Genomic DNA, 7,416 nt, shown 5'->3' with positions numbered 1-7,416 from the left:
TACCGAAGCACGACTCACGCCCGGTACTCACAGCTTTACTTCTGCCAGTACCTCGTCTCCTACCTTCCAAACTTTACAGAAGCTCTCCTGCGAAACATGCAGGACTAGCACTCCTGAAAGAAAGGATATTGCGGAGACATGGCTTAGCCACAGCCTGGGGGATGTTTCCAGAATGAGATTTTCACTCTGCAGCGTAGTGTGCGCTGATATGAAACTTCCTGGCAGATTAAAACTGCGTGCCCGACCGAGACTCGAACTCGGGACCTTTGCCTTTCGCGGGCAAGTGCTCTACCAACTGAGCTACCGAAGCACGACTCACGGCCGGTACTCACAGCTTTACTTCTGCCAGTACCTCGTCTCCTACCTTCCAAACTTTACAGAAGCTCTCCTGCGAAACATGCAGAACTAGCACTCCTGAAAGAAAGGATATTGCGGAGACATGGCTTAGCCACAGCCTGGGGGATGTTTCCAGAATGAGATTTTCACTCTGCAGCGGAGTGTGCGCTGATTTGAAACTTCCTGGCAGATTAATACTGTGTGCCCGACCGAGACTCGAACTCGGGACCTTTGCCTTTCGCGGGCAAGTGCTCTACCAACTGAGCCACCGAAGCACGACTCACGCCCGGTACTCACAGCTTTACTTCTGCCAGTACCTCGTCTCCTACCTTCCAAACTTTACAGAAGCTCTCCTGCGAAACATGCAGAACTAGCACTCCTGAAAGAAAGGATATTGCGGAGACATGGCTTAGCCACAGCCTGGGGGATGTTTCCAGAATGAGATTTTCACTCTGCAGCGGAGTGTGCGCTGATATGAAACTTCCTGGAAGATTAAAACTGTGTGCCCGACCGAGACTCGAACTCGGGACCTTTGCCTTTCGCGGGCAAGTGCTCTACCAACTGAGCTACCGAAGCACGACTCACGCCCGCTACTCACAGCTTTACTTCTGCCAGTACCTCGTCTCCTACCTTCCAAACTTTACAGAAGCTCTCCTGCGAAACATGCAGAACTAGCACTCCTGAAAGAAAGGATATTGCGGAGACATGGCTTAGCCACAGCCTGGGGGATGTTTCCAGAATGAGATTTTTACTCTGCAGCGGAGTGTGCGCTGATATGAAACTTCCTGGCAGATTAAAACTGTGTGCCCGACCGAGACTCGAACTCGGGACCTTTGCCTTTCGCGGGCAAGTGCTCTACCAACTGAGCTACCGAAGCACGACTCACGCCCGGTACTCACAGCTTTACTTCTGCCAGTACCTCGTCTCCTACCTTCCAAACTTTACAGAAGCTCTCCTGCGAAACATGCAGAACTAGCACTCCTGAAAGAAAGGATATTGCGGAGACATGGCTTAGCCACAGCCTGGGGGATGTTTCCAGAATGAGATTTTCACTCTGCAGCGGAGTGTGCGCTGATATGAAACTTCCTGGCAGATTAAAACTGTGTGCCCGACCGAGACTCGAACTCGGGACCTTTGCCTTTCGCGGGCAAGTGCTCTACCAACTGAGCTACCGAAGCACGACTCACGCCCGGTACTCACAGCTTTACTTCTGCCAGTACCTCGTCTCCTACCTTCCAAACTTTACAGAAGCTCTCCTGCGAAACATGCAGAACTAGCACTCCTGAAAGAAAGGATATTGCGGAGACATGGCTTAGCCACAGCCTGGGGGATGTTTCCAGAATGAGATTTTCACTCTGCAGCGGAGTGTGCGCTGATATGAAACTTCCTGGCAGATTAAAACTGTGTGCCCGACCGAGACTCGAACTCGGGACCTTTGCCTTTCGCGGGCAAGTGCTCTACCAACTGAGCTACCGAAGCACGACTCACGGCCGGTACTCACAGCTTTACTTCTGCCAGTACCTCGTCTCCTACCTTCCAAACTTTACAGAAGCTCTCCTGCGAAACGTGCAGGACTAGCACTCCTGAAAGAAAGGATATTGCGGAGACATGGCTTAGCCACAGCCTGGGGGATGTTTCCAGAATGAGATTTTCACTCTGCAGCGGAGTGTGCGCTGATATGAAACTTCCTGGCAGATTAAAACTGTGTGCCCGACCGAGACTCGAACTCGGGACCTTTGCCTTTCGCTGGCAAGTGCTCTACCAACTGAGCTACCGAAGCACGACTCACGCCCGGTACTCACAGCTTTACTTCTGCCAGTACCTCGTCTCCTACCTTCCAAACTTTACAGAAGCTCTCCTGCGAAACATGCAGAACTAGCACTCCTGAAAGAAAGGATATTGCGGAGACATGGCTTAGCCACAGCCTGGGGGATGTTTCCAGAAACTGGAAACTAGTATTTGTTATCTCTGTACTAATGGTAATTTTTCACCTTATTTTCTTTGCATAATAACTGTTTCTAAGCTTCTGTGCACTTCTTTAAACCTTTTTCACGAAGATGGCATTGCGCTGTTAGGACAGAGATTCCAGCTGCCCCCATACTATTTAGCCGGCCGCGGTGGTCTAGCGGTTCTAGGCGCTCAGCCCGGAGCCGCGCGACTGCTACGGTCGCAGGTTCGAATCCTGCCTCGGGCATGGATGTGTGTGATGTCCTTAGGTTAGTTAGGTTTAAGTAATTCTAAGTTCTAGGGGACTGATGACCATAGATGTTAAGTCCCATAGTGCTCAGAGCCATTTGAACCAACCCATACTATTTACTTCCTCGTGTATTTCGCGTATAGTGCGATTCCTCTGACCTTTACTTTGTACATATATGAACTGATCGTCCATGTAACTAGGGGTCTTCCAGATCGTGAGACGCTTGCACTGGTATCAGCCTGCTTAAACCACTGCAATGTACACTCCACTCTAGATTGTGCTACGCCAGCTGTCGTTGCTGTCGTCCCACGTGAATAGCCCTTGGTCAACATTCCTCTTCTCCGGTTCTGAATTGCCCGTTCGAGTTTTTTCAGTCTCACAGTACCTGTCAGCGTTAATTGTGGTCCCAGCGATTCAGCTCCGACGACGAGATGAAAGAAGAGTTTCATAACTTTCTGAACAGTATGGCTGTGAGCTGGTATGACATGGGCATACAAAAACTGACACAACGTCTACAAAAATGCATCGACACAAATAGTGATTATGTCGTAAAATAGCTAAATGCTCAAGCTGTTAACTGATGTAAACCACTCTAGAAATAAACAGGTCTATGTGCTTATAAAAAACTAGGAGACCTTACTTTTGGGATTACCCTCGTAGTTAGTTCGGGTAGTAAGGGTAGTAGTGGATGTCTTGCTGACTGCGATAGGTCATGCAAGGATGGGTTAAGTTAGAAGCGGGCATCATGCAAGCGAATACCCTGTCATGCCATATGTTCGTCATAAGAGATCAGTCCGTGACGGTGCTGCAGCACGGTGGGCTGAAGTCTGGGCTGTGGGAGCCCCCTGCCGCGATGCGTCAGTGGTGACTTTGCGCGAGGGAAGACCCAGGTGCCCCATCGGTTTCTGATGGGCGAGCGTAGAAGCCAAGCGCTCGGAGATGAGTGGTCGCATAGCGGCACCAATCCTCACTCGTTGGCTGCGCTGACAGGCTCAGTGAGGGCCGCTGATGTGTCTCCCCTGTGTAGCGGATGACGTAGCCCAAACCCCTGAGCGTTCTGACCGCTGTAGTAGCCCACTCCCAGAAGTTCAGCTGCTCGCAACCGATGGACTTCGGCGTTGTTGCGGCGGTTTTCGTCTTCTTCTTCTTTGGTGTGACCAGTGTGTCCGCCACGGTGTTTCCTTCCGTAGGTGCTCCATTTACGGAGCGGCGGCAGGCCTCTTCGCCTGCGGTATCCTCACAGATGTCGTGTGCCGTCTGCGAGCGCAATTGCTGCAGTTGGCTGCATGCCTCCTCCGCCTGTGCAGTCATGGCGGCCTTAAAAGCTGGATCTGCGTCCATAGCGGCTTTGAAGGCCGCAGTCGCCTCCTGCGCCGCGGCCGCCTGCTGTGCAACCGCCGGTGGCCGGCACCCGCGCCACTCTCGCTGGCGCGATATTCCGGTGGCCCTTCGTCAGTGGGAGCTGTCTTCTTTCGGTTGTGTCTTCGTTCGGCGGCGATTACGGCGCCGTTTCGTGTCCTCTCGGTTTGCGCCTTGTCACCAGCGCAGCCGTCGCTGGCGAAAGCCGGGCAGCCACGCCAGTTTGCCACATGTGGCCCGCCGCAGCGAGCACAAGTTGGCGCCTCTTCCAGTCGTCTGTCACAGGCGCGGGTGTCGTGCTCACCGGCGCACTTGACGCACCGTGGCGAGGTGTGGCAGTACTTAGCCACACGCCCTTCGGCTTGGCACCTGTAGCAGTGTGGCTTAGGGCCCATGCCTATGGGGAAAGCTTCCGCGGTCACAGGGAAGCCTAAGAGCTTCCTTCACCCGAAGATTTCGCTGCCATCCGTCGCAGTTCCCACTAAGACGATATACTGCGGCGGCCTCTTCTTATCCAACACCTTCCATGAAAACCCTGACATGATAGCAAATCCGGCAATATGTCACATAGCTCCGAATAAATCCTGACTAAAGTAATACGATCAACGAGTAAGTAAATAAAATACCACAGACTAACACAAGAACGCCTAAATGCATGTCATACCTTCCCACCGTGAAACAGACGCAGTTCCGAGGGGGGAAACGAGAACAGAAGCCGAGATCAGAGCCATGTAGGCTAGAAGGACCTATGATAAGAGCGGGACAATGGGACACCCGCATTCCGGCCGACCGCCAAGACGTCCATCCCCCGTCCCATGTTAAAAGATAGAGCCCTCCAGATGAACAGTATAGATCTTACGATTACACTAAAAGAGCCACACCAGCTGCAAGTGTTAGTGAGAGACTATATGTGTGTCTGTTACCTAGCAAACATTAAAAACATTGCCCCACCACGAAAAGTATAACGCGCCTCATTGGATAGACAGAGTTTTTGTAGGCGGAGCTTAAAGTTAACATTGAGGCACTGATTGGTCAGTTGAAAACACAGCCAGATACCTTTCTCTTAAACCAACGTCGGTAAACTGTAGTAAGGATAAGTTCGAGAGAGTTGTTACCAAGACGGCGAGGTGTGTGGAGCTGCGACACCAGCCGCTCTGACGCTGCCTAACCATCAATAAGGTAATGAATGCACGCGATGCCGCATAAGAGCGCATAAGGCTTCACTCAGAACTGCAGAAGTCTCATCTGTTACATCCCCTTTTTATGTAATACTAGTGTCGATCGTCAATTAAACTTCGAGGTATTCACATTTGCTACTTGAAGTTAAAATCTGAAACGCGATGATTTTTCTGTTATATAATTATTGAGAAGCCACATCGGCCACTGTAATTTATGACAAGTTAAATAAGTAATTAAAGAAAAATTGAGGGTCACTGTAGACCATTTTTGATAGTTTTCTCTTTTGTTAAACTTTATTTAAACCTAGATTATAGATGTGATATAGCGTAGTTCATCCTTCGATACATTATAGAGCTTTGAAATCCATTCAGGGAATATTCGTTCACATTTTTGTTGAACGCAGTTGGTTTTTATCATCCTGTATTAGAATATTTCCTTTTAAGAATAGCACAATTTAGAAACATTGTTTTGTGAGTAGAATAAAAATTCCAATGGTAAACTTAACTGCTTTTTCGACATTATTTTATCAGCTAACTAAAAATAGGAAAGCCTTGAACCTCTCCCACTAAATTTAGTTAGTATTAAGATTCTTTTACGGCGAGTGCAGTGGAGCTGACGCTGAAATCATTAAGTATTTGTTTATATCTTCGCTAGTCTCACTGATCTCTTCTGAACCCTACATGTCATGTGTGGTCTGGCGTCTCCTTGCCAGCAACAGGTCCCAGGTTCAATCTAGTTAATTTGAGAGGTGGCATGAGCCCCCTCTCATATTTCTATCTTACGATTTTCCTCTCTAATTGCATGCAGTGAAAAGTCGCTATTCCTTCACACGCGGACTTCCCACACAGCGTCTCTCGTCACCCGGGTGGTCCGGTGACAGGCGGCTCTGCTGATCTGGAAAGGGTTAAGCCGACGGGTGTGAGGAAGTCGAGTGAATGCCTTGCAGACGCCGACATTGTCAAAAGACACGCCCGGAGGGGTCTGAAGTAGCGGCTGGGCTAGAGGTTCCGTTACTTCGCAGAAACTTAGCGAAAACACTTTCTGGCGGGCTACCAGCGAAGCGTGGGAATGACTTGTGTACCCAGGCAGTTGTGGCGGGAAAATTCCCGCGCTTTCTGCAAAATAGTAACTGTGATTGGCTTGCTCAGGGCATAGCTCCATGACGTAGCAAAATCAGCGCAGAAATTGGCGCCAAGAATCTCCATTGGTGGAATGGTAGTGCTCCAGCAATAGAGTGGAATTTTCCGCTGGTTTTCGAGTTGCTGATTGGAACGTTTAACCACGGCCACTGTCGTGGGGGCGGGAATGTTGTGTGTTCGGCCTGTACGGGTGCTCTAGGTAGTCGGCTCTCGCCTTTCGGTCGCGGACGTCGAAGCAACCAGCCATCGCCTCCGGTACGCCAGATCGTGTTCTGGCAGTTAAGAAGACAGTTTGGTAATGTATGTCCGCAGCACCGGCAGATAGGGATTTTCCTAGGTGATAATCAAAGCTCAGCAGAGCGCGCCTGTTCGTCTTTTTCTAACTTTGTTCTGTCTTGAGTAGCAGCAATTAATGTTGGGTTAGCTGTGTGTCTCTCTTAAGATTTGAGTGGCAGAGGAATTGGCTCCACATACCACTTCGTCATAAACCTCACAATCTAGTTTAGGGACAACTTCACCTTCACAGAGTTTGTTTGAGTATCCAATTTGAGCCAATTTGATGTATTATAAATGTTTCATGTGTTTTGGTTTATTATTTTGTGTTTAGTCTTAATAAATCATATTGTTATTTTGGACAGAACTTTCATTCTGTTAATAGGTAGAGCAACCCTATCATTCCTCACAATGTTAATGAAACCTTCGTTTATTTAACTTATTTATCATATTAAATTATTGCAGGCGCCAAACTCTCTTCTACTGCACTGGCAGGGTTGACTAGAGTCAGTTCGCGTATTTTTTTTAATCCTTGTGCAACAGCAAAAGTTGGAGTTAGAATAGGGGGTGCTTAGGGCATCACCTCGCAAGTTCCCTAAAAAACACGCTCAGAGCGTCGTTGCTCGAAAGTGGTATGGAGACATGACTTCGAACAAACAGACACCATGCAGAATGTTAGACAGTTGCACCTCGGAATCCGGCACGTGACAGCCCCTTCTCGTCACACATCCAAGGCAGCCCCCTAATAAGGGGGCCTTGGATTGCTTCTCGCGCTGTTTCGGCACGCTCGTCTTCTCCACAGTAGGTGGGTCAACAGTGTGGACGAGCACAGAGCTCCTCAGTGTGCGGTGGTGGGCCACGCACGCTGCCTGCAGCTGGATGATGGCGTCTGAGTCAAGGGACTCTACGCCTACCTCTTCCCTGCGGCAGTTG

At 49.6% G+C, this 7,416-nt stretch overlaps 1 non-coding gene across 1 annotated transcript; it reads right to left on the bottom strand.

Moving 5' to 3' along the window:
- Window positions 1-233: 233 nt before the first annotated feature.
- On the bottom strand, window positions 234-310 carry Trnas-cga (transfer RNA serine (anticodon CGA)). Its single transcript has one exon. It is a non-coding gene; the product is annotated as a tRNA-Ser (tRNA).
- Between the last annotated feature and the right edge of the window lie 7,106 nt (window positions 311-7,416).

This window comes from Schistocerca serialis, chromosome 8, assembly GCF_023864345.2.
Source record: "Schistocerca serialis cubense isolate TAMUIC-IGC-003099 chromosome 8, iqSchSeri2.2, whole genome shotgun sequence".
Classification (NCBI taxonomy): Eukaryota; Metazoa; Arthropoda; class Insecta; order Orthoptera; family Acrididae; genus Schistocerca; species Schistocerca serialis.
Note: the sequence above shows the minus strand (reverse complement) of the source record. Positions and strands in the feature narration are given on the sequence as shown.